Here is a 27,858-nt window from a genome sequence, read left to right as displayed (position 1 = left end):
GGCAACAAAATGTCAAAGACCAATTCCTTTTAGTTGGTAATTGATTACAAAAAGGATGAGAAAAAATCCCGGCAACATCACGAACATATCTGAAAGAGAAAATCGTGCTGGATTGACCATGTTTCACGCAAAGGAAATGGTGACTTAACACGGACCGCCATTGACTGAAATCAGCAGACGTGGAAGACCAACGAATACCTGCAGATCACTGCGGGAGTCAGACCCGGCGCATGCAGATTAGTCGGAATAAAGTTAAGAGAATAGCGCAAAAGAGAATGGAAGAAATTCGTCGAGACCCTATGTTACACACTGGAACCCTAGGAATTTATGATGATAAACATTACGGAATTTGGACGAATGTTCAGCAAAACTGTGTTCGCCATCAGTAATAGTCGTATTGGATCTCACAATAGCATTCAGTTATTGTGTTTAGACTTCAATTGAATCTTTTAGTTTTTGCTTTTGAACTAATTTGAAAAAAAGAAGCATATTTATATTGGAAAATTTTGAAAGCTAGTATTAATTTTTTTCTTTCTAAACATCTTAAATATCGAATGGAATTATTATCGAGAGCTTGATAGCTCTATTGGCTGATATGTCGTTTCAAAAGAACGGGGCTACTTGCCACACAGTGCATGAAACAATGGCTGTATTACAAAAGAAGTTCTCTGGATGTTTTATCACAGTTTTATCACACGAAACACGAGGAAACAGGCCCGCTGGGATCTTGCGATTTGACACCATTAGATTTCTCTCTCTGGGGCTGCCTGAAAAAGGCAATTCATGAGCTGAAGAACGAAATCCCATGCGGTATAAATAATTACAACCCAAAGCAATGGCAAAAAGACGTGGGGGATCGTGGTATGCGGATCCTGTCGTGCCAAAGGAGCCGTGGTGGGCACTTATCGCATATTCTAAGTGTGCAAGTTGAACTAGACGATGGGTTAAATTGGAGTAGACCTGCATTTGAAAGGAAACTCCAGGAGTTTACCCTGCACTGGTACACAGATGGCTCGAATACATCAAAAGGCATAGGCGCTGGAGTAAATGGCCTCCGAACGAAGCGTTCTGTGGCGATGGGTAGCTTTCCAAGCATCTCACAAGCGAAGGTGTATGCCATCTATCTATTTGAAGAGAAACTTCGACAGAAAATTCCGGAGTGAGCGAATTACCATTCTGAGCGATAGTTAGGAGGCACTCAAGGCGCTATCATCCTGTGAGATTAAGTCCTAACTGGTTATTGAGTGTATTGAGAAACTGAATCTAGTAAGAACGCACAGTCCGTATCCGGCTAATTTGGATTCCAGAACACAGGGGTATAACTGGAAACGATGAAGCGGATGCATTGGCAAGAGAGGCTGCTGCCTAGCAATTAATAGGACCCGAGCCCTTCCTTGCTATGGGACAACACAGCATCAAGCAGAAGCTTAGGAGTGAAGAGGTAAGGTTAAATGGGTTTGCTGGCACCAAACTATGAGACTACACCAGCCGAAATCCTTAACCAAAAGACGTTTAAACAACTCAAAACACTCCCCAAGGATAGACTAAGAATACTCACGAGCATTCTCACAGGCCACTGCAGACTGCGTAATCATTTGCACATGATCGGGATATGATTATTGTCGTTGCTGCGCCCAATCCCAAGAGACTCCAGTGCACCTTCTCATTGAAGTCGAGCGCGGAGAAGGCTCAGACATCTCGGTCAGCTGCAGCTAGAAGAAAGGCACTCAATGCAGCCCAGCTCCATCCTGAGTTAAATAAGGGAACTGGGTCTTGTGCTACTATGATAGTAAATACCAAGAGGTCGAGGTGTAAGCCTCGAAGTAATTTACCTACATATTTAGGGTTGCAATTTTAAAAAAAGGGATACAATAAGATTTCTGTATTCGGATCGGTTGTGCGGCAAAGCTTTCAATTCACTACAACTCCAGTTCATGCAGCGGTTTTTCTAGTTCTAGAAGTCGGCTCCAGGTATTTGCTGGTCTCCCTCGTCCACGGCTACCAGAAGAGTTCCACATACATAAATGCGATGGACTTAAAAACATGATAAAATAAAAATAATAATTTCGGCGAATGGGTTGGTGAGTAGCTACCATTCACAAATGCTTTAATTCGAAACTTGGTGCATGAAACAGCAAACGATAGAAAACGTTTTTCTAGCAGCGATTGCCTCTCGGTAAGCGAAAAAAGCCATGAAAAAGCTCCTCATATAAACCATCTGCCGGTCTGAGAACTATCGGCTTAAAACTGTAGGCCCCTTGAGTAGGTTCTTTGTGGAACTACATCAACCCGACTAGAATTACAGTGAGGTATGCCGAAGAATCAGTTAGGCCCGAATTAGGCAGGCCTTACTGAAGCACGCCTCACTATTACCTTACCAGGCCCACGTTAGGCAAGGCTAAGAATGGCATGCCAGAACAATACCAAATTTGGTTGTGGTCACGAAAATCTGTGGCAGTGTCTCACTTAGGCATAAATTGGAATCCCTAACTGATTTGTAGAAGGGCATCCGGAGTATTACCGAAGTTCGGTTTTTCGAACCTGCGCCTAACGAGGAAGACGTGTGGCGATACCTTTCGGGACTTGGGCCTAGTTTGGCTGCCTTATGAGGCGCAAATTTGGAATGCGGTCTACCTTATTTGCGCCTAATCACCGCCTTACCAAAATTTCTAGTCGGGAAAACGCACGCCACAAACAGGAGGAGGAGCTCGGTCAAACACCCAACAAAACTTGGTATGCCATCTAAATTTTTTTTAGACAAATTTTCTTGCATTTTTTTTTATTTCTAACACAAAATCTGCGATCTTATTCAAACACCCTGCATTATGGTTGGTTGGTTGGTTGGCATATTGCTGCCACATGATTGCATGGTTGCATGCACCACTTCTTTGACTGCAGGCACCTTTCGAGTGTTTTTCGTTGGTGTGAAGGCAACACTTCAAATGTGTTGCATTTCATTAACGAAATGCGGGTCTTAAGTACAAAAACAAGAGCAACAACAACAACAGCAACAGAAACAATACTAAAGAGGCAAGTGTTGTAACAAAAACAACACAATAACTGTGTTTGTACACAAAATTATATTGCACTTGACTTTGTACTCGACAATTTGGATTCTATGGGTAAGTACGTATGTTGGTTTGTGTGTACATGGAGCGTAAAACAGCTAGTTGCTAGTGGACAACAACAACAACAGCAACAACAATAGTCAATCAAGCAACCCAGGGACAGCTGCGCTGGCTTTTAGCGCTTAAATGCTATTAAATCCTTGCAACAAAGAAAGTCGAAGAGCTTTTGACTTTGCCAAGCGAGGAATTAATGCCAAAAACAAAACCGCATAATGAAAGCTATAGTAAAAACGAGTAACTGAAGTACCTGAAGATGAAGCATTAAAATGATTTATGTTGCTGTTGCGCAACATTGTAGACATTTTGATAAGCCAGGACACAAAAATGAACACATAAAAACATAAAAAAAAATATAAAAAATCTAAAAATATGTATAAGTTGGCTATCGATTTTCCCAAACTCTTCAAACAAAATATAAAATTAAAAAATACGAGGAAATGAGAAAAATCATTATGTAGTATAAATTCCATGCCTCTCGCAGTAATGCCAGCAATTTGGGTACTCTTCGAGTGCAATAGCCGCACTGCAGTGCAGTCCTTGACCTGTAGCGTAGCACGTCTGAGCGTCGAGCATCAACAAACAACCTGTAAGCAGCTGCAAGTTCTCGACTGCGCTCATTAAACATTAATTTTTTCAACATCAACGCGGGCTCTATGCCCCATTCTCTTCTATTGCATTGACCTCCGTCGCTTTTCGCATCTAATGACGTTAATTGTGCTCTATTTTATTTTAATTGTATTTGCGCCCCTGCGCTTAGTTGGCGACTGCGTTGGCGACGATGGCGGCGATGTCGGCGATGGCTGCGATAGAGTACTTAAAGCATTCCTTGTTCATACTTAATGACCGACAGCTAGGATAAGTATTAGCAGCGCAACGCAACGCAACGCATTCTTTTGAAGGTGCTTCGCAAAAGTAACAACAAATTTTGTGTATCCTTTCGAAGAATGTCATTAATTAATTGAGACAAGTTAATTGCGGTCTTTCCATGGGGTTAAATATTGTAATTAAGAAGGTGTTAAGACGAAATTTCTTAGTAGCACTGGTGGGTACACAAAATGTTAATGTGGCAGATGTCTTTAGCTATGCAAATCAGGTGATTATGCGACGCAAATGCATTTCGTTAGGCAAAAGATACGAGTACATTTTTGGACACCAGTCTGACTTTAAAATTAGTCTTAAATGATTTGTTTATCACCGTGAGCAAGAAAAGGATGAAGGTAGTGGGTTATGCGGACGATGTAGTCATCCTGATGACAGGGAAGTTTCTCGCGACTATCAGTGGACTCATGCAGCACCAGGCGGAGTATCACCATTAGCAGCAGTGCAGTTGAGGCTGCCTGAAATTGACAGGCCGACGACAATCAACCAGACACTTGAGTCATGGATCCGCAATGACGTACTACTTGACGTAGAGACACTAGAAGATGAGCCTATAGCATGAAACTGGCTACATATAAGGTGGACCCAGACATGGGTGAACAGAATTGGTTCTTCTTATGGATGTCGTTCTGGAACTTTCTGAGGTTATGCAGAAAGTAGGATGTCTTCTCAGAAGAAGAGGAGGTATGGTTATAGAGGACACACCACTCAACGTAGTAGGCGACGGTCGCTGTAAGTGCGAAGGCATTTTGAACACTACTTCACCCTCCAAAAAAATAAAAAACAAAACACAAAAAAAAAAACGGCCGACTCATGCAATCGGCGTTAAGAGTGGGCGACTTCAACAGTTTAATGCTTAACTCAGCCAAGACCGAACTAGTTTTGTTCACTAGCAGATAGAAGATACCGAGTTTTCAGTTACCATCTATAGATTGATTAACACTAACCCTATCGAACTAAGCCAAGTATCTTGGCGTAATTCTTGGAAAAGGAACACCGAGGAATGGATGAAGAAAGTTCGTAATGCCTTCTCTATCTTAAGAGGATATTTAGCAAAAAATGGGGTCTGAAACTGTATGTAAATACGATCATCAGACCCATTTTGACTTATGGAGCCTTCATGTGGTGAGAGGCGGTGCAAACACAATCCTACCTCAAAAATCTCATAAAAGTCCAACGATTAGCTTGCGTAGGAATAATAGGAGCGCACCGATCAACGCCTCAGGCGGCGATGGAAGCGGTCCTACATATTCCAACCACTGATATTTATGGTAAAGAATAGCGACCAAATCTGTTTTCAGGATTAAAGTAGCAGGCATTTCACTATCAGTTGCAAGACGCATAGAAAATAGACTATCTGGTTCCCAAAATAGATTTGAACAAAGACTACAGAAAGAGAATACCCTACAGAAAAGACTGCCAGACCAGAGATCCATCAGGTGATAGGACAATGGCCTCCAGTTTGGTGTAACGACTTCCAAGCTGAGATCTACACTATAGACAAAGTAGCAAAAACGATAAAACTAATAGACTTACCTCTGGCAAACCTTACTAACTAGACGAACTATACACTGCGATCGACTTGAGTGTAATAGCAGAAACCAATAGAAGATGGTCTCTGACTACTAGCTGCAGGGTCCCCAAAGCGTTCTGGCCAAAACTGAATTTTAAAGAGGCCAAATGTATGTTTGTATGTAGCAAATCACCAATCAACGTCCTCACAGGTATTATATAATGTGTCAGTGCACTATTGGCACCCTAGCCAGTTGACTGGATGTACCTCATAATGATTTCTGCAGGAGCTGCAATTGCAAATCCCTTTTAGAAGGCATGCTTTGCTTGGTTCTTCGAAAATATCTTATAAGCAGGAACAAGAGAAGAAGAAATAGGAACAAACATTTACTATTCCATCTCGGCATACTCACAAGGCTTCAGTCAGCCGATTTTGGAACAGAAACACTATTTATACTGAGAAATTTCGCACACCAAAAGGCATCTAAAATTTCTATTGGCGTCCCACACAGTGGCAAGACTAGACTTGTACGGTTCTTGGGCTAACTATTCATGGCCGAAACACGGGATTCAATCCTTCGAATGAGTATTATAGCAAAAATAGGCGAAGAGACTGTCCAGCCTTCGATCTGATGAAGTACATGCTTTTCGACAAGACAATCTACGATCTCCTGTGATGTCAATCTCATATAGCTCAATAGCAAAGCTACGCTCCGCCTGATTTAGGTTTAGAGACTTTGAATATCTTAGAAAGAGCGTTTGTTAAGCGATGGTGAATCACGGATCAATATGAACTACTTGATTGGCAGGAGGAAGCCGGCACTTAGCCGAGGATCAATGGACAGGCGCTGAAATGCTGGTGTCGACTGTGAATTGCTCATTTTTCTCACCTTTGTTACGTAACCTAATATAAATTATTGCTACTATTTGTTCTTTAAGAAAGTTAAACTTCTATGGAGTGAAAATAGTGTTTTCTTTTCGAGAACTGGAGTAATAAAATTCAGACAATTCAAGTGCCTTGGGTAAGCTACTTGTTAGGTCAGGTTAGGTTAGGTATATCTGGCCGATCTGAATAGATCTCGCATAGACTACAAGGGTCCGTAGTGTTATCAGTGGCGTCGTGCTGTACATAGCGCGAGATGCATGTCTGCGCGAGTTTTAATAAACTATTGTCAGCAAAACCCTTCTGAGATGGAAAGTATACCGATCCCAGGCAGTTGCAACGAATTCTGCTTAGAGCAGGGCAGTGGTAAAGGATGTGTTCTAATGTGCCCCATCTTTCTCCGCGTAAGTTACACGCGACATTCCGGATTCATCCCATTTTAGCTGCGTGATATGCAGTGATGTCCCGTCAGTACTCTAACAAATATTTTACATTCCTTCCCTGGGTTGGTTGGCTTTTTTTTCTGTTGAAAGATGGTAGCAGATGACAACATCCGATGAAGCGACGCTTGGAGTGTTTGAGAGAAAGATTCTGCGAAGGATTTTTGGAAAGATGAACTGCATGAGCTTTACGACGACATACACATAGCGCAGCGGATAAAGATCCAGCAGCTACGTTGGCCGGGTCATGTCGTCCGAATGGATATAAACGCTCCGGCTCTGAAAGTATTCGATGCGGTACCAGCTGGTGGTAGCAGAGGAAGAGGAAGACCTCCTCCGTGTTGGAAAGACCAGGTGGTGAAGGACTTGGCTTCTCTTGGTGTGTCCAACTGACGCGTGTTAGAACGAGAAAGAAACGACTGGGACGCTTTGTTAAACTCGGCCAATATCGCGTAAGCGGTTAGCGCGCCAATGAAGAGGAAGTTCGTAGCATTATTTTCGCAATCCTGTAGTAGATCGAGGCTTGCCATATAGACTGTGCTTCCAGAGATTGTTTCACGTCTAGTTCCGATAGTCAGATATATAAATTCGACATACATCTTACATAAGTAGGTGGCTACCTTAGCAAGCTCGTTAACTATCTCATTTCCCTCTATTCCCTTGTGCATTGGTACCCAGTAAATTGTGACCTGTCTATTCTCGCAGTGCTAATCCGTTTTGAACCTATAGTGGATCTACCGCATTCCGAGCTAGTCATTACAGCCATTATTGCTTTAATAGCCGCTTGACTATCGATGAAGATGTTTGTGCGAGTGTCGAGGAGAGTAAATTCCAGCGCTAATTCAGCTTCTTTGCTTATTGCATAGATCTCAGCTTGAAATATACTACAGTCAAACTGCGGGCAGAAAACATCTGCTCCTACTTCTTCCGTCATTTTTGAATCATCTGTAAAGAAATTGTATGCGTGGTGATCGAATTCTAAGCCCTTCTGCCAGCCTTTCTGTTCTATTACAAAACCAAGCCTTTTCTCAATATTTACTTGTGCTATAACGTAGTCTGATCTTCCGTTCATGTTCTGTATGTTACTGAGACCAACAAATTTTTGTGAGAATTGTGAAGATGACTATCTTCAGTTTTAGTGCAAATCATTTGGCTGAGTGTCTTACTGTAAATTTCATAGAATGCCAGTCAATAAGTCTTTCTTTTGCCGCTGTCATTGTTAAATGCAGGCCTCAATCTGAGGCCAGCGGATTGTCTCTTTTCTACATCTTATAAATTAAAGTCCCAAAATATGTACATATGTAGATATGTTAATAATTAGGTACAGAGTGCTCCGACTTGCAAAGCGTTTTTTTTTTTTTTTTTTTTTTTTTTTGTTTGCAGCTAATCTGCGCTGGATTTTATGGACACAAAACGCATAAACTTACAGAGGAAACGCGTCCTCAAGTCAGAATGTTTTAAAAAATCATAAAATGAAATCTCAAACTGTAAAAAATTAAATGAAAACATTGTTTTTCATTCTTCGAAACCTGTTTTTAACCAAAGCCAGCAAGCTTAGAGAACATATCAGCATCCATTTTTAAGTTCTATTTAAATTCAATGCTGACTCGAAACACGGTTAAGTACCATAATTTTAGGATACTCCAAGCAGTGATAGTTAAATTTACTGCCTACCTGCCCCAAAGCGCAATAAATACTTTAACTAAATTCGCCTTGGCAGAATTTGCTTTTAAGAGACACACAAATTTTGCGTTTTAAAAGTGCACTCATGCGTTTTATGGGAAATTACGGTAATAGAACGAACAGCGACAATTTCGATGTGCCGTGACACATTTTTATGACCTCTAATGAAACTAAGAAAAAAAGTACTAAATATAAAATACATCTAAAAGTGAAAATGTCACCTATTGAAGATGCACACAAACACCCATACCAAAGCGTCTTCGGCAATGTTATACGCGAATATCAAAGGTAGTGCAATTATGCAGGAACTCACCTGAAAGAAGAATAGAAAAAAAGAAATAAAAAATCGATTAATGCTTAGAAATACAAAGAAAAGAATATAATGTGGAAAAATTTCGCAAGTATAAGTAATATGGCAGACATCTGGCTGTCTCATGAAATGCAATATGTGACAGAATATACTCGTAGCAGGCGCTATCATAATACACAATAAATATCTTATTAGCAACATAGAGTCAACACTTAACTTGGAAGCAGCTATCAAATGAACAAATAAACGCGCAAAGCAGCCAACAAAAGCATGAACATTGATGAAACGCCTGAAAGTATGCTTGAGGCGCGCGAATTAGAGCAACGAACTTACGCATTCATGGTTATTTGATACTGTCTGCGTGATTACACCGACGCCCATAATGGACCTAACCAGAAAGCAAAAAATTACAACAACAAAAAGAAAGCAGAAAAAAATGCTCCGAAATCGACGCCAAATGAATTAAAGTAACTGCAAACAATACAAAACTAAGTAGACATAACAAAAACAATGTTTGAAGAAGGTGGAAAAAGAGAAAGACAATTTATGTATGTAAAAGAAACTTTTTCACTACTGCAAAAAACTTCGTTTGAAACGAAATCCATGGAAAAAAATGTGAACAACGAAATTGAGGAAAAGCTTAGAGCACAAAGTGCTCAGTATGACAAGACGACAGGGCGTCAGTTGCTCTGGGGCTGCTGACTGCTAGAGAGCATCGTCGGGCTGGGAGGAATGAGGCCAGGCAGAGCGCAGCCAAGCAAGGTTTTACAAATTTTCAAATTGTTTTTAAATGACTTTACGAAAAAGTTGCGCATAAAATTACTTTAGCTAGTAGTTCAAAGCGGCACGAATACGAACACAAACGAAAAAAAAAAAAACAAAAAAAAAAAAACGAACAAAAAAAAAAGAACAAAAAAATCACATAGAACACACCTAAACCCAAAGCACACGTAGAGTGAATGCGATTTTGGTGATGTGACAGCCAGATAAGCCGTGGAAAAGGTGCTGCATCGTTGGATGGTTTGATGCTTCCGAAAAGTATCTGCAAACTGTGTACGCTTGAGAGCGCAAACTGTGCGTGCAACTTTTGCACAAATGAGCCACCAAAAAAAGCACAAACAAAAACAAAAGAAAAAAACCAAAAACAAAAAACAAATAAAACAAAACTAAAAGCTATATTAGATAGTTTCAAGGTGTGGAAGTGTGCGAGCGTACGTGAGTTGAGAAAGTAAAAGAAAATAAAGGGGTTTGTACAATACTTTGAGGGAAATCAGTTTAAACTGGAAAAGTAAATGTAAAGGATACTTGTTCGAAACTCATTTATTTGTGCACACACACACACACCCATTCACATAACAAATACATACCCAAGGAGTATAAGAATTCAGATTTGTTTGAAAAGAATGGCAGTTAAGCTGTGGCGCGCCTTTGAAGTGCTTGAACGGAGCATTTGGGACACACTTGAAATTATTTCAAATAATTTAAGTGTCAAAGCCAAAATCAAATGTATGTTTGTATTTATGACGGAAATTAGTAATGCGTTACAATATTTGAAGGATGCTTTTTCGTGCGCAACAGACGATGGAAATGGAAACAAAAATGTATTGTCTTTTATCGAGAATCGGACCAATAAAATTCAAATAGTTCAAGTATCTTTGGGTAAGCTAATTGTGAAATGTCAGGCTCATTCAGAAGCTAGCGGTTTTTCTCTTCTCCACATCATATGAAAAAAGGTCCAAAAATATGTATGTAAGCTAATAACTAAACACAGACTGCTCTGATTTGCACAGCGCGATTTTTTATTTGCAGCTAATATTTTCTGGTAGGTTCTTACAGACACAAATTGCAGAATCTTTCAAAGAAAACGTGTCCACGAGTCAAAATGTGTTAAAAAATCATAAAATTAAATTTCAAACTGTAAAAGCTCAAAAAAGACACAACCCATGGGAGAGGAAATAGTTGTGGCCCACCTACAACCAAAAGCAAACGGCAACATTGACAAATATGAACCGAAGAGATGCCCGCAGACTGCTTTCTGGTCTATAGCAGAGCCAAAATTGGCATCCCTTACAATATATACTGTCATAGTTGTAATCGACGGAAGAAAAATGAAACTGTCTTAAACTTCCTCTGCTAATGGGGAAAAAAATGGGGATTGGAACCCAGAATGATATACTATCTCTACTGTTGATTTGTATGAATGCCCTTCAGAAGAGCATCAAAAAACTTGACAAGGTTCTCATAACTGCCGTGATGTCAACCACACCATCGAAGCATTATATGCGACATTAAACTTCCTGCCGGTAGATCTGCAGGCAAAATATATCGCGCGTAGTGCGGCAATTAGGCTGAACACTCTAAGTAAGTGGTCAAACACGGATTATGGTGACGGTAAAATCCTGACAGGTACTTCGGAGATTCCCGGATTGGTGGGCTATGCATTCCCGCCCACACTTGCCATTACAAATTTGACGACCCTTCTACACTCAAGAGAAGAGTGGGAACGGGACGATGTAAACAGGGCGAATCTATTCATGTATACATAGATGGCTCAGAGCTCGAGGGCAGGGCGGGCGGAGGTGTGTAGTCCGAACATCTAGGAATCCCCTTTAGTTTTCGGCTCCCCGACTACTGCAGTGTCTTTCAGGCTGAACTGATGGCAATAATAAAAGCCGCGACACTGGTACATTGCATGATGCGATATCTGGAAATGACACCTAGATTTTCACTGACAGCCAGGCGGCGATAAAATCACATGCACATGACTTCTCTAGAAGTTGTCTAGATGAGGAGGAGGAAGAGACAATCTCGCACCCACTGTGCCACTGTCCTGCTCTATCCAGACGGACATTTGCTATTCTAGGCAGAGAATTTTTTAACGAATTGGAAGATCTCAGTTCTGCAGAAATAGGAGCTATTCTAAAATTTTTGAAAAGCACACATTAGTTTTAGGAGAGATAGGGACAAGCTCCGCACGCGGCATCACAATGGGCTATGAGCCTGAGTGTGTCCCACAGGACAACCGCTTCAACCAAACCTAACCTAACCTAACCTTCCTCTGTGGATGACCTGCTCTATAGAAGGCGAGGATTTAACCCTTGGCAAACCGCATTTTGAGATCCTTGAAGAGCTGGCTGGTACAGATTCAAACAACCTTGTAAGGTTTCTTAAGCTCGCAGACTGGATATAGTGGTGAAGGACTAACTCGCTTAAATTGTTGGTAGCGAGGATATGGCAACAAAATGGTACGAAAGCGCTAATTGCAAAAAGGGAACAAAGCAAAGGTTCAAGGTTATGCTCTCTGGGGTCGATATCTGCTGATTTGTTATTGTGGCGCTCCCTACTTTTACTTTCGTGTATACTTAGCCTAAAAAATATACATTAGGGGGAGTCAACTATTTTTTGACAGCCTTTGTAAGAGATTTTGATTTTACATAAAGCTAAAAGAAGAAAGTTCATGACTGCATAGCTTTAAAGCCAATTTGGAGCGGGTAACTTTTTCCAAAAACGAATTTTTCAAAAATTTATTCTTTAATAAAAACGAAGCTAAAATGGAGATGAACATTTACTCAAGTGATATGAAAGTTCTATTCCGTCTAACAGAAAACTGCGCCTGGGAGTTTTTTTTACTGCCAAAATTTATGTTCTATTGTACATTTCTAAAACTACTAATTGCATCTTAGCGTGGTTCAGGAGAGATTACATATTTTCGAAGGGATTACTCATTCATATAACTGGTTGGCAATCTATGCCAAAAGGTGGAGAAGCGACTTGAGTGAAGCCCCCAACGAAGTACCAATCAAATGACGTAAGAACTGAAAATATCTGACCGTAGCATCCCCGCATCCTGAAAAATGATCTCAAAGTGAAGCCTTACAAGATCCAAAAGGCGCATGATTTCACACTAAAGCAGCAATAAGTCAGACTTGAGAGAGCGAAGGAGTTGCTTCGCTTGCCTTCGCAAACTCCCAAAACGATAGGGTTTATTTGGCAGATAGTTCATATGGGAGTTTGAATCATTGATTGGCCACCAGGAGACAGCACCAGTCACGAGTAATAGTTTGGGCCGCTGTAACCGCAGAAGGGCGCTCTCCAATCGTTTTCATCGAGTCTGGCGTCAAAGTAAATGCGAAATATTATCGGAAAAGTGTTCTGAAGGTTGATTTGAAGCCGTGGGCAAATAAAAATTTCGGTGGTAGACCGTGGTCGTTTCAACAGTACTCGGCACCAACTCACAAAGCTCGAGTGATTGGCTAAAAAACAACGTTCCGAACTTCATAACGTCTACACAATGGCTCTCAAATTCACCAGACGCGAATCCGATGAATTATTCTCTTTGGACCATTTAGAAGAGCAAGGTCCGAACTAAAAGATTCGCCAGTCTCGAGGCGCTGAAGAAACCATTGTCTGCGAGTGGGCCAAAACACCTGCAAGTCAAATTCGAGCAGCTTGCTATTCGTTTCGAGACCGTCTCAAGGCCATAGTCAAGGCAAAAGGTGGTCATACCGAGCAAAAGTAAATTTATTCTTAATTTTGTATTACTTTCACAATTTTGCTTTGAATTAAAGAAAGTAAATTTCCAAATTAAATTTATTGCCTTTTTATTTGATTACACTTCCAGTGCCAGACCCTGTTCATTTTCCGCTTAACATCTATCAAAACAGACCCTCCTCCCTCAATTATGTCAAAACAAACTTAAGTTGCTAAAAAGTAAACTCAAAGTTGAAAAATTTCTTATATTATACGCGTATTTTGTATGGTAATTCATATTTCAAGTTCGCTCTACATTGCCGAGAACTTCAAATGAAATTCCATATGACAAAAGTAAGCCACCACAGAGCTTTCACATAATCCATTACACTTGTGTATGTATGTATGGTTAACTGTGTATGACCAACTGTGTGACTAAACGAACGTAATTTATTTGTGTCGACTGCCGACGAATTATTGCTAGATTTTTTTTAATCAATTAATTTTATGATGTGCTTTCCATTCAATTAAGTGTGCAAATAAATGAGCTTGAATAAATAAATAATTTTTCACACTAAAGCTATGAGTTCGTAAATCATAACGCTAGGCAGTTGAAGCATTGAGTGGGAGGTAAAAGAAAAATGGAATCAAAAAGACTTTAAACCCTTTTGATAAAGAAATATAATCCACTTTAGTTTAAAATATTTCTTAAGGCATAAATAGAACTATTTTTGTTGTAAGTCGCAGATGAATTATTTATGAATGGCATTTATTCGACAGTTCAACTTCAAAACTCCATTCTGTTGAAGATCTGAATCAAATAATCTTTTGCATGCTGAAATATTAAATACTTCTACCAATATTGCCAGCGTAAGCATTTTTTTTAGAAGAGGTACTATTTCGCTTTTTTGAGAAATAAAATTATCTGAAAAGCCTTTGTCCCTAGTTTGCACAGACTACATGACTCCGCACTTTAATTGGGGGAGAAGGTTTCGTACGACAAGTGAAGAGAAGGGACGGGACAAAGGCATGAAACCTGGCCATGGGACGGCTCTAAAACTTTAGACGGAGTGTGAACGGATATTTACTGCTCAAAATTAGATTAGGCAGACTATCAAGTTGCCAGACCAGAACAGTATGTTCCAAGCGAAAGTTAGCCTACACAAGAACAAGAAAGAACTCAATAATTAATATATACGTGGACAGTCAAGCAGCAATAAAAGCAATAAGCTCATATTGTTTTAAGTACAAAAGTTCAACGAATCAGGGAGGCCATAGAAAGGCTAGCCGCAAACAAAAGGCTGCATATCTATTGGGTACCTGATCTCAAAGGCATTATGGGGAAACGAAATAGCAAATGAGGTAGCAAAAAGTGCTGTTAGACTGCGTTTAAAATGCCTGCGAGTCCCACTGTTTGGGGTCTGGAGGAAGTCTCAAAAGCGGATCTCCCAGCTCTGCCTAGATTCGCCAAAAGCGCTTACAACCTACATTATGTCTACTTTCAGTATTCATAGAGGTCGGCCTTCATCTGGTGTCGCTGGCTAACCTAACCTTACCTATGTCCCCTCGTCATAGAATAATTGTAGTGACTATCTTCAGCCTAGTCTTGCCCTGCTTAAACTGGTGTAAATATGGTTAAATATAAACTTTTTGGTATTCCGAATGGCCACACAGTGCTCGGACATTCAATTTTGTTTTTAGTGGCCATAAGTTTTGAAAGTTGATATGAGTTAATTAACGCCTAACTTTAAAACTGAGGGAGCTTTCTATAAAAACTTTAATTTAAGCAAATTTTTTTAAACAAAAAAATACATAGAAAAAGACGTAGAAACAAAGAGAATAAAAAACTTATTCAAATATAGGGTTTTCCAATAAGAGGTGTTATTTTGATATTCAAAGAAAAATGCTATTTTTTAATATAAATGATCGGATGTTTATTATTAGTTATTATAAAGAGGAAGGTATGCCGTTAGTAGTGGAAAATGACATCAGGCAAACGACCACCACGACCACGCTTACTGGGCAATATCCTTTTCATGAAATTCCCCATAACCGAATCGCAAAGTGGCTGCCCTATGTCCTCGATAGCCTCACGAATTCCATCTTTGAGGTCTTGAATCGACCCTGGGCTGTTGGCATAGACCTTCTTTTTCACGTGGCCCCAAAGAAAAATGTCACAAGGAGTTAAATCACAAGATCTCGGTGGCCAATTGTGATCACCTCTTCGAGAGATAACACGATCCGAAAACTTATCCCGTAAATGATCAATGGTTTCGTTGCTTGTGTGGTACGTAGCGCCGTCTTGTGGAAAATAAACATTGTCCAGATCAATACCATCCAATTCCGGCCATATAAAATTGTTAATCACCTCTCGATAGCGCAAACCATTCCAAAATAACGCCTGTTGTTGGAAAACCTTTTATATTGGAGATTGTGTTTTGTTTTTGTTTAGCTTGTGCATCGTATATCAAGTACATTACGACTCAAATAGTTTTCGATTCCAAAATTTATGCTGTTTGGTTGTTTCTAAATGAGCTCTCAGCGCTGCCCAATAGAAAATTTTAAGTACCGTTATCTTGAAAACTGGAAAACATCTGACGAAATGGATGTCCAATTTTTGAAATTTGCACAGTACTATTTATTTAGGCCTAACGTGCAGTCTTGCGTATTCACTGATTCGTAGTGTGAGTTAACTATTTCATTCACCAGGAATGTAATTCTCAACAGACTTATAGAATATACATATACAATCAACGTCAAAAGAAAGCGTACTCCACACATTTTGACAGGTGTTGCTTATTTATTTTTTTTTTTTTAATATTAATTCATTTTATTCCAATAGTTATAGTCGATACTACAACAAAAACCATATATGTAAAGCAAAGCTTAACACTACGATGTTGTAGTTGGCTAGAAACCTTTTGACAGACAATGCAGAATGAGCCAGCGTATTGATGCAGAATCTATGACTTTCCTTTCCCAATCCGCTAATTTTTATTTTTACCGTATTCTTTTAAGAAGCAATCGAAGATATGAAGTAATGGTGAGTAATATTTCCGACCACTAAATCTGGTCGATCCCATAAAAATGGAATGAAGATTGTTATGAAATCGATTTTTTTGCACTTTTTGGTCTCTTGGTGAAATTCGACTCTTCTCTTATAGCCTACAGAGGTCCTTCTCTTTAATAGTTTTACTGGCGGAATTAATTCTGATTAAAATTGTTGCGTGATGTAGTGAGCAGCTGATTTGTACATTGAATACTTTCGCCAATAAAAGATGGACCCAAGATAATAAATTGGGTGGACCGCAGACAACAAATACAGGTATGAGCTACCCTGATACTAAGAAATTATTATTAAAAAAAAAAATCTCAAATTGCAATTTCTCGAACTGCCTTTCCGCGCTAAACAGCTGCCCGTTGCTATCGTAAATTTCCTAAATCAGCATCTGTCTCGCATTACGATAAAGATAAAAATGCAAGACGGAAAAATCGCAAATAAACATTTTAATCCATTTTATATCGAATTGATAATCCTCCGTTTTTGAAGTCGAATAAAACAATTCAAAAAACTATGCACAAAATTACGCACAAGAATTGAACTCAGTTCAATGAAATGCACATTTGAGCCTATGACAATAACAAGAACAAAATAAAAAACCCAAACACAACAACGGCGCGATAATAATTTATGGTCCATTGCGAAGCAAAACTGGGTCAAATGCATTAAAAATGTAATAGTCGCAAATAAATCATGACGCTGTGCATAAACAAATACACAGGCGTGCACGCATACACACGCAAGAACAAACAAACACGCACAGCTAGCTTGAGAGAACAGAACAGAGCGGAGTACGACACGGAGAACGGAACCATGAAAACACACACATACACACTCACTGATATATGGACAGACAGGCATGAGAATATACATAAAATGCACGCAGATAAATTTATGTTAATATTCTGAACGCTGGTGCAGAAATCTCGGGAATAAAAAATTATCATCATCGAACACATGCTGAGCCTGCGTTCATATACAGACGCGGTCGGAAGAAAAGCACAGCAACGTTTTGACAAGTTTTGATTGTTTATTTATTTATTTTATTTTTTTACCTTGTTTTTATAAAGAATAGGCTAAACAAGGTGGCGCGAAATTAATCACCCTATCGGAAGATCAATAATTTTTGCAAATGGCGTCGTACGTCTGTCATATTTGGCACTTGTGAACTAGACCACTGCAGTATATCAACAGACCAGCAATGGAGCGCGTAAAGGTCCAAATAATTAGGTCCATCACTCAAAATATTTTTTTTTTTTAATAAAAAGAATTAATAAAAAAAATGATTAATTTTGCGCCACCCCAATACTGCAAAAATCATATATATGTACGTGTAACTAACGTTTGACACTTCTTACGAAATATCGAGAAAATCAACAAAATTTCAAACTTTTTGGTAAATTTATTTAGTAAATTTTTCACTGAAAATTATTTCTGTTAGTAAATTTTTCACTGAAAATTATTTTTTTTATTCAGTAAACACTTTATTCTTAAAAAAAAAAACCAAGTATGATTAATTTTGCGCCACCCCACTACAACAAAAATCTACAACTAAAGCTACACAATTCTTACAAAATATCAACAAAATCTACAAATTTTTAACAAAATTATTTCTTTTAGTAAATTTAATTAGTAAATTTTTCACTCAAAATAATTTGTTTAGCAATTTATGCAGATTATGGATAAATTAATTTAATATATATTATTTTTTTGTATTTAACGAAAAAGTTAAAAAAAAAGCAAAATGGATGATTTATTTTGCGCCACCCTACTACTAATATACAAAAATTAACTTAAGTTTCACAATTCTTAAAAAATATCGAGAAAATCGAGAAATTTTTAACAACATTTCTAACTTTATATGTAAATTTATTTAGTAAATTTTTCACTCAAAATATTTTTTTGTTTAGCAATTTTTTTATTGAAACTTAGTAAATTGTAGAAAAATTCTGGGTATGCAGATTATGGAAAAATTAATTTAATAAATTTTTTGTATTTAGTAAAAAAGATAAAAAAAAGCAAAATGGATGATTAATTTTGCGCCACCCTACTACTACAAAAATTAACTAAAGTTTCACACTTCTTACAAAATATCAAGAAAACCAAAAAATTTTTAATAAAATTTCAAACTTTATAGTAAATTTATTTAGTAAATTTTTCACTAAAAATTATATCTTTTAGTACATTTATTTAGTATATTTTTCACTCAAAATATTTTTTTAGTAAATTCATTTAGTAAATTTTTCACTCAGAATAGTGATTTTATTTAGTAAAAAAGTAAAAATAAACAAAAACAAAGTAGATGATTAATTTTGTGCCACCCTACTTCTACTACAAAAATCATATACATATGTAGGTATGCAACTCAAGTTTCACAGTTCTTACAACATATTGAAAAAATCAACAATTTTTTAACAACATTTCCAACTTTTTGGCAAGTTTATTAGTAAATTTTTTATTTAAATTTAGTAAATTATTCGAAAAATTCTGGATAAATTTATTAAGTAAATTTTTCACTCAAAAAATAATAATTCCTTATATTTACTAAAAACGTTTTTCCCAAAAACAAAAACAAAACAGATGATTAATTTTGTGCCACCCTACTACTACCCTAGATATGCCACTAAAGTTTCACACTTCTTAGAAAATATCAAGAAAATCAACAAATTTTTAACAAAATTTCAAACTTTTTAGTCAAGTTATTTAGTAAATTTTTAATTTAAATTTAGTAAACTTTTGAAAAAATTCTGGATATGCAGTTCAGTAGCCTAACCAATTCCAGCATAATTAAGTGCTAGTTTCAAGCAGCGCAAAATTCGCACTGATCTTTGATTATTTTGCTTTTTGTCGAGGGTGACATGCATTTTCTTCCATATAATAAATATAAATTAATACAAAACGCTGGTTGAAGACTACCAGAAAAAAGTAACATGCTGAGCATGGGCTCACATGCAAGAAGAGTAAACAGACAAGTCAATATATGGATGTATGTACATAAAAATAAAAATAGCGCAGCTGTGTGGCAGCTTAACTGGCGCGGCCGAGTGAAGGAGTGAACAATTGAGACGAGGGGGAAAATTGAATGAAAAAAGATAGTTTACAGTGTAAAATGTACAAAGATATAAATAAATAGATGCACGCAACTATGCAGGCGTGTGTGCCTATTGATTTTTCTTTAGTGAGCTGTATGTCCGTCCAACAATGGCAAGAGACACGCGCGACTTGCAGCAGCGCAGTTTTTTTATTTTCAAGACACAGGCAGGCAGGCAGCGACCCCAACAATTTGATGTATTTATTTGTGTTTTTTTGCCCCATGATGGTGTTTAGTTTAAATAAGGGCCAAATTCGATATGTGGCACACGCTAACGAGCGCTCCTACACACACACACACACACATTTGCACGCACTTGGCGTAATCAAGTGTTGATGAACACTCACGCAAGCATAAAAAAGGGTGACGTTGACATCTCCAAGTCCTTGGCATACCTATGTATGTACTCTATATTTTTATTGTTGTGGTTGTTGAAGGAAATCGTATTACGTAAGAGGTGAACTCGAGTATGTCCTCCTTTTGTCCTTTCTACCTACCAAAGTTGGTTAGTAGTTGGGTGACAAGGTTTGTGAGCTTTTTTGTTGGTATTATTATTGTTGTTGTTTCTTCGATTGACATAACAAATTCAATTTAAAATTCATCTCGCCTGACAAAGACAGTCCCTTTCCAGGTCACCAACATTTGTACGCTGCTTGTGATGATGTCGTTGTATGTGTGAGTAAGTAAGCACATATGTACATTAGTAGATCAAAGCGTAGGGGTTCTCATTGAGAGCACACGAATTTTGAAATTAACACTAATAAAATAACAAATTTTACGAAAATAATTTGAAGCAAACAAGCGCCGCAGCAGCTCTGCTGTAGGTTGCGCTTCCTAATGGACGGCTTTTAGATGGCTGCCAGTAAACGCGCAGCTCTGCGCACATATAGGGTTGCCCATATTACACGGACCCGACGGATTTCGATGATTGGGCCCATTCCAATCGACGAGGCATGTCCGCAGGCAACAATCTTTGCGTCAATTGAATCTTATACGGGAATAAATGCATATCAATGCGGATAATTCGTTGTAAAGTGGTCCGAGCAATACCCAACTGCTGAGAACGGCGATTTTGGAATGTCCTCGGCGAAGCCTTGGTCGGTTTTGATTTGGCCTCTTTGGATTAGAAAGAGCATCACCAGTCGCAAACCTTTCGTACAAACGTTTAATGGTGTTCTTAGAAGGTGCACTTTTCACATTATTTAATTTTTTATACGCACGTTGAGTTTTCACAATTGACTTCTTTTGTTGAGTGCAAATTTCAACAATTTGGGAGCGCTCGCGTGGCGTGTATTGTTCCATGGTAAAAATCTGCTTGGGCCGACGCTTCCAACGCGGTATGGCTTGGTGCTTGTCTACTACTCGGAAGTGCGTAGGTTCGAACCTCCGTGCATAAAGCACCAAAATGATAGAAAAACTTTTTTCTAACAGCAATCATCCTAAGCAGGCAATGGCAAGCCCCCGAGTGTATTTCTGCCATCAAAAAGCTCCTCAAAAAAAATATCTGCCGTTCGAAATCGGCTTAAAACTGTAGGTATCTCGAGGCGCACTCCACAAATAGAAGCACGAACTCGGCCAGACACCCAAAAAGGATGTAAGCGCCAATAGGTATCTATTGCATCTCTCTAGAAATTTTGCTTGTTTGCGAAGTCTCTTTATTATAAATGACACTCATCACCGAAAGCCTCATAATAGAGCGCTCGAAAGGTTTGCAGAGCAGAGTACTGATTTTCTTAATAAATTTTGATGATTTCAATGCACGATCGACTCATGTAACACCATATGTATTAACATCAAGCCCAAAATAACTATTTCTCTTAAATTTGGCCACCGCAGCTTTAGCAAAAATGGCCGCTACACACAGCTAAAGTTAGAGCGCACCTATTCAGGAACCCTAAACATACGAACACGAGTGCAATCACCACGAAACAAAAGGAAACCGTAATAGGAAATGGAATATTGATGAAACTATTATTGTCCAAAGAGTATTGTTAAGCTATCGTTTCTAGCTTTCTAAAAAAAAACAAAAAGTGTTCATGCCACATTGATTGGTTACAGTTTCTCTCTCAAACCAGCAATGGATTCAATTTTCATTCGTAATGGAAAACAGATGCCTTAAAGAATATGAGTACAATTCGATTCAGAAAAGTCCAGGACGCTCGTCACTGTTCTAACTAGTCTCATGCTAAAAAATGGAAACGATTATTGCGAGATCTGTAGAGAGGAAAATAAGCAAGGTTTAGCGAGCGCAAGAAGCTTAAGGTGACCGAGAAAGCAGAATTATACTCTGGTCGCTGGGTTGGTTGGTTGGGTAAAGTGGTGATTCTTCCCGAATCCAACTAGCGCTTCCGCACCATTTTGTTGCCATATCCTCGTTACCAACTTGTTTAAGAAACTTATTAGGTTGTTGACGTCTAAGTCAGACAGTTGCTCGAGACTCTTTAACAGCGGTTGGCCCAGGGTTAACATTATGTTCTTACATAGGGCATGGCATTCACAGAGGAAATGCTTTTTCTCCGGTTGTTTACAACTGTGACAGTATGTATTGTGAGGAATACCCATTTTGGCTGCTTGTTCTCCGATAGACCAAAAGTCAGTTATGACTGCCATGAGTCGCCAAGCGTCCCGTCGTTTCATGCTTATTAATGTCGACGATTGCTTGCGGTTGTAGGTGGGCTATAACGTTCTGCTAATTTTGCATTTCGTCTGGTGTGAATACCGATACTGCAAGAGCGTTATTCATGGCAGATCTCCCTCTTGCCACCTCATCTGCTTTTTCGTTAGCTTCAATGCTCCGATGTCCCGGGACCCAGATTAAGATAACTTTATGGTTTTCACTCAAGGTGGTGAGTCTATTCCTACTTTGTTCCATCACTTTAGGTTCTGGTCGCGTTTCAAAAAAAATATCTACATGCATACATACAGCCGTTGAAAAATACTTAAGAACTATAACCAGTTTTCTCCATTTGAGACTTTTTTTTTTAATAAAATCACTTAAATGTTGCATTCAAGATTTTATTTTATAAATTTAAAATGTTTTAAATCTGTAGCAGTCTTTTTATCTAAAAAAAAAACAAATAAAAATCCTTTTTGCTTTATTACTGATGCACTGAGATTATTCAACCTCTACAACGTTCAACGGAAATGAATGAAGATCTACTCAGATTTCTTCGGCGGTCGAGTAGATTTACACAAAATTTAAAAGGGAATCCGAGTGCAGTACAATTGACTTAATTGTGCCTGAGTGCTGTACCTGCTAGTCTGTCCCGACAAAAAAAAAAAATATGTGTGATTCGGATCATTGCCTTGTTGTTGTCTTCTAAATCACCGGATATTCTCTTCCACATGAGGTATCAGCATTACATTTTGAAGCAGCTGAACGTACTTGACCGCATTCATATTACCTTCAATACGATGAATAGGCCCGACACCGGACCACGAAAACCAGTCCCACACCCTTATTAAGCATACCCCCTAGTCTACGATCGGTAGGAAGATCTTGGGGTCAAATGCTGCACGTTTTAGCCGCCGGATGTACTTCCTGCCATCCAACTCTATTAATTTTCGTTTCATCGCGGAATAAAATACAACAACACTGATTTTGAGTCCAAAATATGGCTTCTCGAGCAAACTCAATTCGGCATTGTCGTTGCGATGCCGTTACGAATGGTTTCTTCTTCTTGTCTTTTCATTAGTGAACAAAAATTTCTCGATGAATGCCAGCAGCAATTTTCTTCGGATCCTGTTTTGATAATCTAGTAAGCATCCTGTCAATCTGGTTAGTAATCTTTCGCGCTTTCTTTTTTTCTGCGATCGATCAGATCTTAGCCCGTTCAATGTTATAAATCACTGGGCTTATAGGCCAGAGTTAAGCTTCCTCTATTGTATGCCCCACAAATAAAATATCTTACCTATCACGTTTTCGATGGGATACAAAATGTAGCCGCTGACCACAATTTTTCAAAACTCATAGGCCCATATTTGAATACTATTCTTCCTTAACTTTTCATCACGAGGTAGAAGAATTTTTTTATTCGAATATTGAACGCAACACTCTGTGTTTAAAATATACACTATTTTTCAAATATTACACTCTGCTGTCGATCAGCTGATCGAGCATATCTTACTCAATAACACTGTTTAAGCGATTCCTCACATGTAAGTTTGCAATAATTTTCAATTTTCTTTTACCATTTCGTTTGCCTGGTAAATAACTACATTTTGTAGATGGATTATGAAATTCTAAACTGAAAGCGTGTACTGCGCGTTCAACTTTATCAATGGACTCACGCTGTTTTTCCTTGGTCCGACTCTTTATGGGAGTCTCCAGATCCGAAAGGTTCAAAACAGGTAGTTAGCTATGACACATTCGGTTGCACTAAGAGTTGCAAGGACCAGTTGAGCTCTTTTCGAAGTTCAGGTAACCCTTTCGCGCTCCTCAGCTTCTTGGTTACATGCACACTTGAAGAAGGTAATATTAGATTAAGCAACACGCGTAACCCAACATCAAAAGTCCTTTACGAGCCTGTTGAATTGTGAATTACTTATGGACATAACTGCTCAATCGCCTACTCAGCTCATAACATTACTTGTTGGCAAGAGAGCATCTCTGGCTCACATTATTACTGGTATTAATGCTGGCATACAAATTATTTGTAGACAGCAACTTGTAGACAACTTTTTAGTTGAGTATTTGGCCGAGCTTTATGTCAGAAATTCACTCGGAAGTTTACTATTGAACACCCAGAAAAGCGACTGACTGCTGTAAGAAAAAAAAAAGTTCTATTTTTCGATGCTTCTTATCCGGAGTTTCGAACTCGTCCACAACCCAATGGTAGTCAAGCATCATCTCGTTCGGCTACAGCGACCGCCAGTTTATTATGGCCATCAAATTATTTGAAAACCAAGACATTGCCATCAGCCATATCGAGAACCAGAACGTCTCTTTGACCTCAGACAAGTTTCCAAGTTGAACACCAGAAGTCACAGCTCATACTAAATAACTTTGCTGTGATGTGACCTCCCGTGATCTAAAAGCATTAGATGACCGGTTGATTTAACTACGAAATTCATAAAACATTCGGAGGCAGGAAGAGGTAAGGAGAAACAGTAGCTTGGCTTCACCAAATAGTGTCATTTGCTCGAAAAACATGAAAATATAATAAAAAAAACAAGTAAAATCTATTTGTAAAGAAAGGCAAGCAACAAGAAAAAAAAACAAGAAGTAGAAAAAAAAAGATAAAAACATATAAAAAAGCACTCGAAACTTTGCATTCTGAGTTAAACATAGTGAATAAAAAAAAAAAACACACAAAACAAAAACTAACACAAATTTGAGTGCATAGACCCAATATGAACCATGTAGCAACTTTCCATTTAAAAATCTCCTAACAAGTCTTTGTTTTTTGTATTCCCTAACAGGCAACCAACCAGCTTCCCAGTCATCATATGTCATTATGTCACATGCTCGCACATGATTTTGCCTCTACACACCCACACAACGAAAAAATATCAACAGACGAACACGCAAAGCTGACTTGTTAACATGGAGATATGTAAATATTTGGCCTAAATTATTCTTTTGAGCCACATCAAAAGAACAGTTTTTTCGTGTCACTCACATCTACTATTCCTGTTCTGTTTTTAGTGTCCCTACTTTCTTTATTTACCTTAAATTTCCATTAGTAAATTATGCGTTTCGCCAGTCCCTCACTTTGCTTGAGAATTCATAGTTTTTGCTATTGTTCCTGCTTTTCCACTTGCCATTGTGTACGCCCATTTCAGCCATGAGCAAAAAACACCAAACATGTCAATGTGTACGTAGGTATCTGAATTTGCATACACTTGCGCTCAGAAAATTGGGTCACTTTATCTTTTTCCAAGATTTTCCATGCTAAATTTTTTTTTCGTTAATTTTCTATAAAAATTAAGTTCATTGTGAAACAGAAACTTTATAAATTACACTTCCAAAATTTGAACAAAATTCAGAAGAAAAAAAAAATGTCAATGAAATTTTTAGATTTTTAAGAATCTTTATAAAATTTCTGGGTAAACTCCTCGTACGCATTCGAGTAGGAGCTGTCTATTACTTTTATTTCGCTGGTAAAATGTCAAGGTGCTTCAAAATTCTCAGAGCAGCACGCAAACATGTTCAAAATTTTGATCGACGCATTGGAAGCGACTGAAATAAATCATTAATTCACGTGCTGAAATAACCTAACTTCAACCAAGCATGATATATTTATCAGACTTGACCTTTAACTATGGGGAAAGAGAAAATAGTGAGGAGAACATCGGCTGCGACGTCACAAGGGAGATTCGGCAGCCGAATTCCGCACTATCATTTCACATACATTCACACACTCGTCCAATTAGTCGTTCTTCGGATGGCCACGAAATGACATCGTGTTTATTTTCTTCGCATATCACTAACACAATCTCAGTATTTTTGTAAACACATCCGAAGTGACGTCCGCCCCTTTGATTTTGTTCGCTGAGAGCCGGTTAACGGCCTCACATTGGCCATACCTTTTTCATTCTTTTCACCTTCACTGGCTTCAATGAGCACTGAAAAGCTCGAATGAGTAAAACAAATTTCAAAGCAATGATGGTTGTTTTCCGCGGAGTGCGCACTTTAACTGGGTTCCTGAAAGTTAAACTATCTACTTTTACTAGTCAACATCCCACTCGCGTTCTTCGTCACCTCCTCGCAATAATATGAAAAAAGCAACCCAAATTGTGAAGAAGCCTACAAGGAAGTTGACACAGCTGATTTGGACAGTTTTTCGGCCTTAGCTTTGCGAATTCATTACAAAGACATAAATACTTAACCCGAAATTGAGAAAACGAAATCGAATTTATCGAGTGAAAAAACCAATAAGTTTGGTGAACTAAAAAGTGGCAATATAATAATATTCTTTAGGCTAAAGTTTGGTGTTTAGTATACAGGGTAGTCCATATTGGGTGAATGGTTAAATTATTTTATTACCTTTCAATGATTTGTTATTTTGACAGTGACAGGTCTTTCCCCGCTGGAAATTTTGGACAAAAAGAACGAGTCATATTTTCGCGGAACGAAACGCATCGCTTCGATTTAGAAAAGTGTCGAAAGACTCGAAGCAAAACAGCTTGTCACGAAGTTTTCGAGAATTTTCATCCGAAATTGTGCGAACTGAAAGCTAAACTAGCAACAGTTAGGCATTTAGTAAACAAAGGAAAGGAGGTAAAAATCGTCGTCGCGGAAAGAATGAAAATGAATTATAGAAACATGAATTGATATTCAAGGAAGATCAGCAAGAATATGCTCAAGTTCTGAAATGCTTGGTAATGGACGTCTCAAGGCGACTGGATTCGACGGTGTGAAACGTATGTGTCACATTCGGGGCAAACCCTTAAAGAAGGTTTGGATCAATCAAGGTGATATCATTCTGGTCAATTTATGTGACTATCAGCATTCGACCGCAGTTGTAATGTTGAAGTAGACATCCGATGAGGCGAGGAATTTGAAAACGTATGACGAGTTCCGCCCATCAGTGCGCATGAACGACACAGTTACTTCGTCTAGAATGGCTTCGATGAGGACAACGAATTCGATGATGAGATCAGTTCTGAGGACGATGCTGATTCCATTGATAATATTTGATTAGCAAGAAATAAGCGCGAGTCTTCAACCCAACAAGAGTAAAAGTTAAGTAAAATGAAAATTTGAAAAGAATCACTAAACATACAATCAAGGTTAGGGCCTTAGAAAACCTCGAAATGAACAACGAATTTGCTCGAAAAATCATTTTCTCTGACAAAGCGCACCTCGGCAGCTACGCTAACAAGCAAAAGTGACGCATCTGTATGTATCCTCAGAGAGTGATAGAACATTGACCCGTACAGTGACATTGACCCAGTTTTCTTTGAAAATTCTTTTGGATGCGCCATTTCGACCAACGGTGAGCGCTACAGAGGCATGATAAATGGTTTTTTCTGACCGAAGATCAAAGAATCAGAATTAGACGCACTTTGGTTTTAACAGAATAGCACGCCATGCCACACAGGTCATTCATGCCACAATCGATCTTTTGCGCGCCAAGTTTGACAATCGCGATACCAGACATTCAATACTAATTGATCACCTTGGAACAGTGATCTAAATTTTTGGGGGATCCGTCAAGGACTAATGTTGTGCGAATAATTCATTTACGAAACAGGTCTTCAGCCCTCCATCACTCAGATTTATTGCTGTGATCGCTTACATTCTGTATTAAGAATTTGCAAATAAAGAAGAAGATTCTGATTATTAGATTTTTTTTAAAAACTCTGGTTCGGCTCCCGGGTATGTAGTTTTTTTTGCCCTGTTCGAGAACACTTTTTAAAAGGATATATCCATAAATCTATAGAAAATTAAATTCTA

At 38.4% G+C, this 27,858-nt stretch overlaps 1 pseudogene; it reads left to right on the top strand.

The window, feature by feature from the left end:
* The first annotated feature begins 8,739 nt into the window (after window positions 1-8,739).
* LOC128855365 (eukaryotic translation initiation factor 1A, Y-chromosomal-like) lies at window positions 8,740-27,099 on the top strand (annotated as a pseudogene).
* Window positions 27,100-27,858: the final 759 nt, after the last annotated feature.

Source organism: Anastrepha ludens, chromosome 2 (assembly GCF_028408465.1).
Source record: "Anastrepha ludens isolate Willacy chromosome 2, idAnaLude1.1, whole genome shotgun sequence".
In the NCBI taxonomy this organism is placed as follows: Eukaryota; Metazoa; Arthropoda; class Insecta; order Diptera; family Tephritidae; genus Anastrepha; species Anastrepha ludens.
Note: the sequence above shows the minus strand (reverse complement) of the source record. Positions and strands in the feature narration are given on the sequence as shown.